The following is a 12,823-nucleotide window of genomic DNA, read 5'->3' as shown; positions in this document are numbered from 1 at the left end:
CAACCATTTTGCTCATCGTCAGCAAACCTTGACCAAGGAAGTGTCTGCATGTGCAATGTGCCATCTGAACCCTGGAGGCATAAGCAGTATGGTCATTGGTCCCAGCACTGTTGGGAAGTGAAAATGTATCCATGAAAAGAGAGCAGAAAGGCAAGACTACGCCCCAGGGATAATGAAAAAGAGAGGACCTGACCAGTGAGGGATGGAGTTCCAAGGAAGGCAGTCCTTGATGGGGCCAAGCAGAATGGAAAGACGGGTGCTATCAGGCTGGGGACAGAACCCAAGCCAAGACCCAGGTGTGTGAATGGACAGGACCTGAGATGACGCCGTGGGTCAAACTGTCTGACTGTGGAAGAGGAGCTGGGCAGAGAGCAGAGGTCCAGGGACAGGTCAGACTTGAATGCCAAGGTTTGGAATTTAGGCTTGGCCCTGTGGGTAATGGAGAGATATTGGTGGGTTTCAAGCAAGAGGGAGATACTGAGTGATGTGGCCAGTCCTGTTTCAGGAAGATTCTTCTTGTCTACCTTTGTTTATGTCAACCACATTTAGAAATAACAAATGTCTGATAGGGGGTCAGGTGCAGTGGCTTGTGCCTATAGTCCCAGCTACTCAGGAGGCTGAGGCAGGAGGATCGCTCGAGCCCAGGGATTCAAGGATGCTGTGAGCTATGATCACGTCTCTGCACTCCAGCCTGGGCAACAGGGTGAGACCCAGTTTCTAAAACAAAAAAACAAACAAATGTGTCATGGGGATGCATCCTCCCAATAGAATATTGTTCAACCATGGATAATGTGGGAATAGAATATTTCTGTTGATGTGGAAAGTTGTCCAAGAGAGTTGAGTCAAAAATATCAGTAAGCATAGTAAGATCTTATTTTTGTTTTAAAAATCATATGCATAAGGCCGTGCACGGTGGCTCACGCCTGTAATCCCAGCAGTTTGGGAGGCCAAGGCAGGCAGATCACTTGAGGTCAGGAGTTTGAGACCAGCCTGGCCAACATGTTGAAACCCTGTCTCTACTAAAAGTACAAATATTAGCCAGGCGTGGTGGCAGGTGCCTGCAATCCCAGATACCCAGGAGGCTGAGGTGAACCTGATCGCTTGAACCTGGGAGGTGGAGGTTGCGGTGAGCTGAGATCATGCCACTGCACTTTGGCCTGGGCTACAGAGACTCCATCTAAAAAAAAAAAAAAATTCATATGCATATACGTGTGTATGTATATATAGATCCAACTATGGAGCAGCTGTCAGAGCTGGCCTGTACCCCCAGCCGCCCCCAGAGTCTTCTGCAGAGGGTTCCTGCACTCACCTACAGCCCCTCCACCTGAGGACATGTGGCCACAGGTGAGACAGGCCAGACAGTGGCCCAGGAGCAGCCCACAAGCAATAATGGATGCGAGTTGATAGCTAAACTCGCAGCCTCCTGGCCTCAGTGCGGCAACTCTGAGGTGGTGTCTCCCACACAGCCTCTCAGTGATGCCCGTGGGCTTGTGCCCGGATGGCCCACAGTGACCCGCTCAGAAACGCACACTTTACTGCCTTTTCTCCTCTCCCTGTCCCTTCTCCACTCTCTCGTAGTGCTCACTGGGATCTCCTTCCAAGGAAACTACTGCTCCCCAAGCCTTGTGTCAGGGTCTGCTTTTGGGGGATCCCAGCAAAGACATCAGCCTCCTACTCACTCCACATCTGCCCCCAGGCTACTGAAAACTCTTGGAAAAGGGACTTAAGTAGCTCTATGATACATTTGCTTTCAGAGATGTGAAATACTAAAATAGACATTGAAGAAAATTAGTTTGGGTGTACAATGGTCAATAGGTTCAACTGAGGCAAGGCTGGAGGCAGGGGGCCTAGCAAAGAAGCTGCCACCCTTGTCCCTCTAAGGAAGCCTGCAGCAGGCTAGAGGTGGCCGTAGAAAACAGTCAGGAGGAGGTGATCATTCCAGTGCCTCAGAAGTAAAAGTGCATGTTGACCACTTGTATTTTGAAAAACAAGGCTGAGATCAAAACTCTCTGGCTTGTGGTATTGAGTTCGATTTCTTTGTCAAAAGAAACGGAAGCATTTGCCATGAAGAAAGGAAAGCCACACACTTATCTGCCTGAGCTATTTTGCTCATAGAAGGTCTCCCATCAGCGCAGCAGAATAGGAGGTGACTTACTTTCCTGCTATTTGCCTTGCCTACTATTATTTTCTTTGAGACGCTGAACACTCCACCTATTTCCTTTTTATTTTCTTCTCAATAGGAACTCTTGTTGGCCTCTTTGGATTTTTTTTTTCAGTGGCCCAAGACAATATGTACTATAAGTCCTCCCCATTGCCTTGGTAAATCTATTTCTGGGAATAAGCTAAACATAGGAAAAGATTTATACTCAAACACGTTCATCATAGTGTTATTTTTAAAGGTTAAAAATTGAACATTTGGCAGGACATGGTGGCTCACGCCTGTAATTCCAGCACTTTGGGAGGCCAAGGCAGGTGGGTCATTTGAGGTCAGGAGTTCAAGACCAGCCTAGCCAACATTATGAAACCCCGTCTCTACTAGAAATACAAAAATTAGCCAGGCATGGTGGCAGGCACTTATAATCACAGCTACTAGGGAGGTTAAGGCAGGAGAATTGCTTGAACCCGGGAGGTGGAGGTTGCACTGAGCTGAGATGACACCATTGCACCAGGTGACATAGTGAGACTCTGTCTCAAAAAAAAAAGAAAAAGAAAAAGAAAAAGAAAAAATTGAACATTACCCAATGTCTAATAATAGGGGGATGGTTGAGTGAATTAAGACAGTTCACTCAAAATAAAATTGTGCCATTATTAGAAACCACGGAATTGTGAAAATAAGCTACCTCCACTTTCCCTCAGATGGAAATGGAGAGAAAAGAACCCTTTCTAAGAATTCAAGTGGAAATTTCAAAGCTATTTTTGGTACAGTTGAGGAAGCATTGTTCAGAGAGTGACCCCAGCAAATCATCCCTTTCCTCGGGTGCAGTTCCTAAAGAGACACAAATTGGAAGGAACTGCAATATGAAAATTGAAGGAAAGGAGCTAAGTATTGCTCTGCAGAATTATATTATTGAGTAGATATGCGGGAGAGAGGGAATCTCGAAAATTCAACAGTGGAGAAACCTCAATTTTCTGCCTAGCAGCTCTGGCTGCACTGTTTCTGCAAATTATGCTTATTCTGGTGAGATATGCAAGTGTGCTTTTGTCCAGCAGACACCTGCAGGTACTCTGAGGACTTATAAGCGAGCACATTGCACAGGTGGGATGCCCTGTGTTGGGGACCTGGCTTCGAGGTCCCACTCCATTGGAAATGCACTGAGGGGTGGAGTTCCAGAGCCTCCCCTCCCGGCCCCCTGGAGTCAGGGTGCCACCACCCATGGGGGAGCAACCTGATGCAGCTCCCGGGAAATCACCCCAACCCAACCACTCAGGGAGGAAGCTGAGTGAGCAGGCCGGGGGTGGGGGTAGGGGTGGAGTGGGGTGTGACCAGGCCAATTCCTGTGGGTCAGGTTCTGAGATGTGGTTCTGTTTCGCATAATTATTTTGTTTGTGGGTAACTGAAAATTTAAACTAGGTTAAGGGAAAAGGGTGGGCTTTTTTGGCTCATGTGACAGGACAGTAATGGAGTTGGTCTATAGTTTAACTGTTTCAGAGACTCAGTGTCTTCAGGGCCCTGTCTCCTCCTTCCTTCCCTCCTTCCCTCCCTCCCTCATTCCTTCTTTCCTTTCTTCCCTCCCTCCCTCCTTCCCTCCTCCCACCTTCCTTCCCTCCTCCCTTCTTTCCTTCCCTCCCTTCCTCTCCCTCCCTCCCCTTTTCTTTCCCTCCCTCCTTCCTTCCCTCTTTCCCTTCCCTCCTTCCTTCCTTCCCTCCTTCCCTCCCTCCCTCCTTCCCTCCTTCCTTCCTCCCTCATTCTCTCTCTCTTTCCTTCCTTTCCTCCCTCCTTCCTTCCTTCCTTCTTTCCCTCCTTCCTTCTTTCCTTCCTTCCCTACCTCCCTTCCCCTTCCTTCCTTCCTTCTTTCCTCCTTCCTTCCCCTCCTACATCTCTGCTTCTCTGTTTGATGTTCCTGTTCCCTCCTCCTACAGACAAGCTTCCTTCACAGGTGGGAGACACACTACGGCTCCTTCAGACACATTTAGAAACTCCCAAGACCAGAGAGATTGTCTTTCCTTTAATCTCAGTACACATAACTCCCAGGGAAGGACTGTGATTGGTTCAGCTTGAGTCGTGTCCTCAGGTTTTGGATGAGCCACTATGGCCCAAAGGATTGGCCAGAGGTGGGTAACATGCCCCTCCCTGTGTTAGGGGAGGGGGTCATCCTTTAAGCAGCAACTCCGCAGAATCACATATTTGGATGGAGTAGGGGAGGAAGCCGCTCCCCAAAGGAAGGAGCCAAGAGAGGGAAACATTCGTTCCCCTTAGGTTGTGAAGAAAAAGCCATATTTAACATACAGCTTTTCTTGTTCAATCATTCCCATCCCTAGTCCAAAGACACTTTGTGCAAATTAGAAAAATTAGCCCCTTCCCCTAGGCGTTTTGCTGCCATCTTTCAGAACCTTATCATCTTAAGTTATGCTAATCTACAATGCCTTCAAATGCGCTTGGTGTCCAGAATTGTGTAGTACGCAACCCATGCAACGGAATGTAGCAGCCCTGCCTGCTCATATGTGGTAATCCCCTTCAATTACTCTAATTGCTCTTTAAAAAAGGTCTTGCCCTGTAGTTTTGGGCAGTGGCGAGGCAGAAACCAAGGAGTAGAGCCATAAATGGGAATGACAGCAGCTCCCACCCCCTCTTCTCCCACGCCCACAGACAGGGAGCAGTGGCCCAGTGATCATCGGGGTGGTGACCAGCAGTCCCAGATGGTGACCAGCAGCAAAGTGACCCAAAGCCACAGCAGGGCTGGGGGTAATGAGAGGACCCCCGAGGAGCAGCTTCAGGGAGACAGCATGGGAAAGAAATGGGAAAAAATGTTTGCTTTTCCTCCGAACGCTAGAAGAAGCAGACCCTGGCGAAGAAGGGGGGGGCTGGGCAGGCACTTGGCTTACATCAGCAATGAAACTCCAGTGAGTGGGGGTGAGTGTGGGTGTGGCTGCAGTTGTGAGTATATGGGCTCGTGCTGTGGTGTGTGTACACACAGATGGGCACTCAGGAAGAGTCTTGTGTCTGTGCGATGCGGCGTTTGTGTTGCTGGTGGCACAAGTGTGCCTCTGGGCGCATATAGAAGCTACGTGTGTGCACAAGCCCGCTGTGCAGGTGCAAATGTGTTTGTGAATGTCTCTCCAGTGAGCAGAGCTGGAGAAAGAACCGAGTGCAGGTGCCCCTCCACTTACCATGGGCTCTGTCCCAATAAACCCATCGTGAAGCCGAAAAAATCCTAAATGGGCCGGGCGCAGAGGCTCATGCCTGTAATCCCAGCACTTTGGGAGGCCAAGGTGGGCAGATCACCTGAGGTCAGAAGTTTGAGACCACCCTGGCCAACATGGAGGAACTCCATCTCTACTAAAAATACAAAATTAGACGGGTGTGGTGGTGGGCACCTGTAACCCCAGCTACTTGGGAGGCTGAGGCAGGAGAATCACTTGAACCTGGGAGGCGGTAGTTGCAGTGAGCCAAGATCACACCATGGCACTCCAGCCTGGGCAAAAAGAGTGAAACTCCATTAAAAAAAAAAAAAAAAGGAAGAAAGAAAGAAGGAAAGAAGGAAAGAAAGAAAGAGAGAGAGAAAGAAATAAAAAATCCTAAATGGAACCATCACAAGTCAGAATTCTCTGCATAGAGAACACCAGTGCCACACCTAGGTTTAGAAAACAGCCCTGGGGGTGTGAGGCGACTCCGTGGGGACCACAGGCCACAGCCAGAGCAGGGCTGGGCAGAGATGCGCATCGGGCCTGGAAGGAACTTCCTGAACCACGGGCAGGCCTGGCCCCCAGGAGGGGCTCAGCAAGGACTGAGGCTGTGTCCACAGGGTCTGGGCAGAGCTGCTGTGGGGACAGGGGAGAGCAGCCCCTCCCCAGGCCTCCCTATGCTTCCATCAAAGGCTGCTCTGACCTGGGCTCAGCTCACTCGGGGCCCAGGGAAGCCGCTGGACCTCTGAGCTGCTGGGAAAGATGGTGGCACAGGATTGCCAAGGCTGACGGATTTGGTAGAATGAGGGTTGGGCGACAGGATTCCCCAGGGGTTTCTCCAGCTGGCAGCCAGGGGGCACTTCACAGCGGCTCCACCAGGGGTCACCAGAGCCCCAGAGTGGAGGGATGAGGTGGGGTCCATCAACCTGGCCCCCAGCACAGCCCTCCCTCAGCCAGGGACAGATGTCCAGCCAGGAGGGTGGGCGTGGGGGTGGAGAAAGGACCTGGAGACGTCTGTGTGGTCCAGCTAAACAGCTAGGGGCGGGGGTGTTCATGCACTTGTGTGTGTCCAGTGTGTGATGTGAGGGTACGGCTGTGGGTGTACAGATGGGCATATGCTTGTCGCACATCTGGTGACCATGCTAGTGGTACTTCTCCACGTGAATGGGAGCATGTCACATGCGTGAAATACATAAACACGGGCATGACTGTGGGTGTGTGTGGAGGGGAGTGGGTGTGGGTGTGTGTGGCTGTAGGAGTGGGTGTGGGAGTGGGTGTGGCTGTGGCTGTAGTTGTGGGTGCGTGTATGTGTGCTTGTGCTGTGGTGTGTGTACACCCAGGCAGGCACTCAGTAAGAGTCTTGTGTCTGTGCGATGTGGCATTTGAGTTGCTCGGGACACAAGTGTGCCAGTGGGCGCAACTAGAAGCCATGTGTATATGCACAAGACTGCTGCGTGGGTGCAAGTGTGTTTGTGCATGTGAGCTGGAAGCGTGTGTGTGAACGGGTATAACAGCAGAGGAAGCATCTGCGTGAACGTATGAAGGGTGATTTGCACATGACTGAGCCTGTGGGAGCACAGCTTTTGTGTGGGTGTGTCTGTGAGTGTGCACTCGAGTGACTGAGTGTGAGCCAGTGTGTACCTCAGGAGTGCTTCTGGGAATAAGTGTGGAGATTCGAGTGTGAGGTAAGCCTGTGTAAACTGTCCAGGTTGGGAGAGGAACCACTTATGTAGGCTCATACATGTGTCCCAGTGAGTGAGTGTGTGTGTGTCCGTGTGAATAGGTGCGTGTGCCCGGGAGTCTGTCACTCCTAGAGCAGTGAGGCTGGAGCCCAAGCGGTGAGGCCGGAGCCAAGCAGGCTGAGTCCAGAGCACACCCGGCGAGGGAAGTGTGACCGAGGCTCCCACCTGAAGATTGGCCCAGTCCTCAGGTTTCACTCATGACCCTGTGACATCAGCGGCAGCAGCTGTCCTCGCCGGCCCGGCCCCCCAGCCAAGTCCCCCAGAGTTCCAGCCCCAGCCTGAGGTGGGCACGGCGCTCTGGGCTTGTCAGCAACCGCTCTGCTCCCGTCCAATAGTGAGTACTGCGCCCCCACACCCGCTCCGGGCTGGGTACCCCAAGGGGCAGGCCACCCCCAGGGGGAGACCTCTCTGGCCCGAACCCCAGCGTGGCTCTGAGGAAGTCACCACTTTGTTCTGGGTACTGCTGACCGCCTGCCCACACGGGGCTCTGCGGCCTGAGCCCCGCTCTGTCCCACAGCCCCTGCCGAAACTTCTGGTTCCTGGGCCCTCTCTCTGGCCCCAGACTTGCCTCTCTCTGTCCCGTCATCTGTTCCTTCTGCCCCTGCCTGGCAAACTGTCACTGCCCTCAGCAAGGTTCCTTGTTCTGGTCACAAACAGCCCACGGGCTAAGGCTTGGCTCTGGAGGGGCATGGGTGACCCAAGGGACACAGAACGGGGCTGCAGTTTCTTCAGGAGAGGAGAGCAAGGAGCTGAAACGGTGACTTTGCTTGGCCTGTTTGCATGGCTCAGAGGCAGGGCTGTGGGGGGAGGAGTGCGGCAGGAGGCCGGGGTGGGGGGTGCCGGCGGCTCCTTTGCTCTGCTGAGAACAGGAATCTGCGAGATGCCAGCAGAGGACACATCCCAGGCTCTGCCCACGTCCCTGCCCCTCCCCCAGCCCACCCGGTGCGGCTGGGCTCTTTTCCTAGAGAAGTCGAGAGCACTGAGACCTGCCGGGAAGGCGAGGGGGACATGGGGACCGGATCCATAAAGCCCAGCTTGAGGGGAAGAATATGTGACCACAGCAAAAAGGGGACTCTGGGGGGCCAGAAGGGGTCTGGGGGGCTCTTAGGAGGAGACACAGGGCTGGAGAGTGGGGTCCGGGGATCGGGGCTGGCACGGAACACAGCCCCGTCCCTTCCTCCCTGCTGGGGTGGGCTGTGGCTGGTGGAGAAGGCAGAGTGGCCTGAGTGGAGTTGGGGGGACGTAGTTTGGAGGCAGGGAGGGCTTATTCTACCAGGACCCTCCAGATTCTTCTGGGCCATCCCCAAGTCCCCTCCCTGTGGCCAGTGGCCTCACTCTGTGTGGTGGTGGTATGGACAGCTATGGTCACTGTGCTAGCATTTGGAGCCACATCACCTGTGCGGGACCATGTAAATAGACCCAAGGACCTTGGAACTTGTGTCAGGCAGGGTGACCAAGAAAAGGTGAGCAGGGTAAGGGCCTGCCCAGCCCCCTGGCCACACGTGCCCTGCCCGCAGGCTCCTCAGCAGCCCTCCCCCTCTCCATTCCTGGTATCTCTCAAGGAATTGTGCTGGGATTTTAGGGGGCTTGGGGAAGGCAACGGAGGGTCCTTCGTAGGTGGCTCCCATCCCCGCCTGGCCCTGCTCGTCATTTCTGGTTGGAAACCTGCATGGGGTGCGAGCTCAGCCTCAGGGAGCTTCTCCTCAGCTCAAGACTGGCCTGAGTGTTGGTCAAGACCTGCTCTGCTGGCTTTTGTCACCAGGGTCTCTGCTATGACCCCAGGCCAGGTCCAGGGAAGCCCCGAGTTTGGTGCTGAAGGCACGGGACTCTTTGTCAGGTGTTGGGGTGGGTGTGACAAGGCGTCTGCCTTTTGGGGACAACTCTGGCCATCAGAAAGGAGGACAGATCTGATGATGGTGGGGGTGGGGACAGTGCATCTTCAGGGCGGGGCGGGGTTCTGAGAAGGCTCCTGGAGGAGGCATAACCAGAGAGGCAGGAAGGATTGGAACCTGCAGGGAAGGGTAGAAAGGCTCTCGCCAAACGGAAAATCTGGCCCTGAGGCCCCAGAGAGCAGCTTGGGAGAAGGGAGGGGACGCTGGAAGAGGGTGTCAAGGACCATGGAACAGGTTATACAAACGGTCAGGCCCTTGACTCCTGTCACTTCCCTGGGGCGCACAGCTCGCGAGTGGCCAGGGCTGTGCCCACAGAGGCCAAGGCCCCCACTCCCTGGGGAGGAAGCTGACTGGTGCAAGGCAGGGTGGGGGCAGAGGGCAGTGGGTCTCATGGGCAGCCCTACGGCTGGGGCAGGTGTGGGACTTCCAGCAGTTCTGGTGACTTCGGCAGGGGTCCCTAGCCCTGCTGTGGCAGGAACAGGCTAGGTCCCCCGTGGCTCCATTGGAAGGTGCTCGTTGGGGCTGGGGGATCCCAGGTTCCCTGCAGCACCCCTGCCCCCGTCTTTCATGCGTGCTGGCCCCCATTCTGCCTCATCAGCAACAGCTATTTTTATTCCCTGCAGTTTTCAGTCAACAGCCCTTGTTGGGGGGATGGGCTGCTGGAGAAGAGAGGGGGGCTCAAGGAGCCTAGGGACAGTAGGAGTGGTGGGGAAGACACAGTGCCCTGGCAGGGCCCTCTGCCAAGAGCCCTTGCATAAAAGGAAAGAGTGAAACTCTAATAGTTGCTGGCCCCCATCCTGTTTTTGAACTGGACTGTGAAACCAGGCACCCCCACCTAGCCCATAGGTGCTTGAAGGTCACAGTCCACCTCCTGATTAAGAGCCCGAGTTCCTTTCAATCCCAGTTTACTGTATAAATACCATCTGGTGAGTTACTTATCTCCCCTGTCCCTCAGTGTCCTCATCTGTCAAATGGGGGTGATAACAGGGTCAGGGTGAGAATTTAATATGCTCGTGGACATGTGAGGTGCCTGGAACAGTGCTTGGCATGTAACCGGCTCTACATATGTGTTCACCAGTATTATTGTGGCTATTGCCAGTCTATGACCCTGACATAAAATGTCTCGTCCCAGGGAAAAGAGAAGGAGGGAAGGAGTTACAAGAAGGATGGCTTTGTTCAGTTCTGGGCACCCTTCAGAGCTGGGGGTCAGGGGTGGACATTTTTTTCCCTATCTGGTCTCCCTTGGGTGACGGGCCTTTTTTTTTTTTTTTTTAATGGAGTCTCACTCTGTCGCCCAGGCTGGAGTGCAGTGGTGCAACCTCGGTTCACTGGAACCTCCACCTCCCAGACTCAAGTGACTGTCCTGTCTCAGCCTCCCAAGTAGCTGGGATTACAGGCGTCTGCCACCACGCCCAGCTACTTTTTTTTTTTTTTTTTTGGTATTTTTAGTAGAGATGAGGTTTCACCATGTTGACCAGGCTGGTCTCTAACTCCTGACCTCCAGTGATCCACCTGCCTTGGCCTCCCAAAGTGCTGGGATTACAGGCTTGAGCCACTGTGCCCAGCTGGGTGAGGGTCCTTCTATAAAGTGGACTGCAGAGCCCCTTCCATGAGGGCCTGTGGTTTGCAGATGTGGCCATGATGGCCATGATGCCAGAGCAACAGAGCAGGGTCCTTCCAGCCCACCTTTCAGTAAGCTCTGCCGTCAATGCTTAGCTTTTTTTGAGGTTGGCAAGTTCGCAATCAGTCTAGCTTTGGAGAAGGCTCTCCAAAGAGTAGCTGGGGAGGAAACATCCTGGGAGTACTTTCTGGGGTGGAGGACTTTCCCAGAGTGAGCGGCAGGGCGTAGCTCCTGAAGGGGTCGTGCTTGCAGTCGTGGGAGCAGGGGAGCCGGGTGTCAGCCTTTCCTTCCTCCAGGTTTCAGGGTGTTGCTGAAAAGCCTCTTCTCTAGTGCTGGTGACTGTGCCCCCAGCTCCCCTGTCTCAAGTCGGGAGGACTCAAAGGCCACCCTCCCCGGATGGCTGGGGACGGATGGAGGGAATGGGGAGCCAGGTTGCCTGGAGTTCTCCAGGCCCAGGATTCGGTGTGAGCAGGCCTCTTGGTGGCCTCTCCGTGGACCCACTGCTTTGAGGTAGCTCTATGCTCAGGGACGATGTGTCCAAGGGCAGGGGAAGTGGGCTTAGATGTGTGTGTACAGGATGTGCACATACCAGTTTGGGAGGCCATCATGCTCAGGGGCTCCTTAAAAAGATCTGATGCCAGGCATGGTGGTACACACCTGTAGTCCCAGCTACCTGAGAGGCTGAGGCAGGAGGATCAACTGACCTCAGGAGTTTGAGCCCATCCTGGGCAATATAGTGAGACCCTATCTCTAGAAAATATTTTAAAAGAAAGATCCAAGCCAACAGAGGGCAGGAAGCCCTGAGCCTGAGTGGAACAAATTAGCCTCCCCACCCTTTTGAGCAGCTGGGAAATGACTCACAGAGGCAATGAGTGTGAGAGTGTGTGTGTGTGTGTGTGTGTGTGTGTGTGTGTGTGTGTACACTGGCAAGGGCATGTGCCTGCATCCAAGTAGGCCATATGGGGGTCAGGGGATGTATGAGGGTCAATTGGTGCAAATTGACCTGTGTTTCTCTTCCCCCACTGACCCCTCCCACACACAGCTCCCAGCACAAAGCCTCAGGAATCCTGAGCATGACCCTACCAGGACCTACCAGATGCCAACCCCAGCCCACGCCTCTCAGGGGCTTGGCCCAAGGATCTGGCCTGCCCTTTGAAGGGGATAGATGGTTGAGGGTCAGGCTGGCCCAGGGAGCAAACTGAGTGGGACCTCAACCTGGGTGGGCCCCGTGCTGAGGGAGGGCAGCTATGCCTAGCCCAGTTCCCCAAAGGGCTGGAAGGAGGCCGAGTCTGTAGTAGCAGGCGCAGGGGCTTGGCATGAGAGAGAGCTGCATTTGAGTCCTGACTCCACTGCTGGTTAGCTAGGATGATGAAAGCGAAGTCCCTAGGACAGTGCCTGGCACGTGATAAGCTCCAAATGAACATGTCCGTGATAACTTTTCATCTAGAAATATTTCTTAAGCCTCCACCTCGTGGACTTGTGCACGTCAGCACAACAGGTGACTGCATGGAGATTTGGGGGCCAGAGAAACCAGCCCCTCCCACACTAAGGAAAATCTTTCCCAAGCTGACTGAAACTCAGAATTCCACATCTTACAAATTCTTTTAACTTAAGGCTCAGACTTGGGAGGAGAAACCCACTCTGGAACCTTGTGTTTAGGGAGAAAAGCTTCTGGGGCCGACAGATGAGCCGGGAGAAGTTAGTGGGAAGCGGTCACAGTGCCTGAAACCCAAACAGCATGTTTGTGGGCTTTTATTTCATCAGACCTGAACCTGTTAGAAGCACTCTGGGTAGAGGAAAAGGGTCAGGTTTGGGAGAGGAGGAAGAAAGTTGGGGAAAAACAAACCAGTTGGCCGGGTGCGGTAGCGCATGCCTGTAATCTCAGCACTTTGAGAGGCTGAGGTAGGTGAATCACTTGAGTCTAGGAGTTCAAGACCAGCCTGGCCAACAAAAATTAGCCAGGCATGGTGGTGGGCACCTGTAATCCCAGCTACTTGGGAGGCTGAGACAGACAGAATTGCTTGAACCCGGGGGGCAGAGGTTGCAATGAGCTGAGATCGTGCCACTGCACTCCAGCCTGGGTGACAAAGTGAGACTTTGTCTCAAAAAAAAAAAAAAAAAAAAAAGCAGAAACAAAACTAACCAGTGTTCTTGGAGAGCCTTTGGAAATTGTCAGGGAATGGGGCTGATCATGAAAGGAGGGCCTGCCCATACATCCTGAACAG

At 53.5% G+C, this 12,823-nt stretch overlaps 1 protein-coding gene across 2 annotated transcripts in view; it reads left to right on the top strand.

The window, feature by feature from the left end:
- Positions 1 to 7,365: 7,365 nt before the first annotated feature.
- SCN4A (sodium voltage-gated channel alpha subunit 4) overlaps positions 7,366 to 12,823 on the top strand; it is a 51,604-nt gene continuing 46,146 nt past the window's right edge. For both annotated transcript variants that reach the window (XR_010581937.2, XM_045375789.3), the window contains exon 1: positions 7,366 to 7,419. The gene's annotated coding sequence lies outside the window, so the exon portion shown is untranslated. The remainder of the gene's footprint in view (positions 7,420 to 12,823) is intronic.

Source organism: Macaca fascicularis, chromosome 16 (genome assembly GCF_037993035.2).
Source record: "Macaca fascicularis isolate 582-1 chromosome 16, T2T-MFA8v1.1".
NCBI lineage: Eukaryota > Metazoa > Chordata > Mammalia > Primates > Cercopithecidae > Macaca > Macaca fascicularis.
The sequence above is the reverse complement of the archived record's forward strand: the minus strand, read 5'-3'. Positions and strand labels throughout refer to the sequence as shown.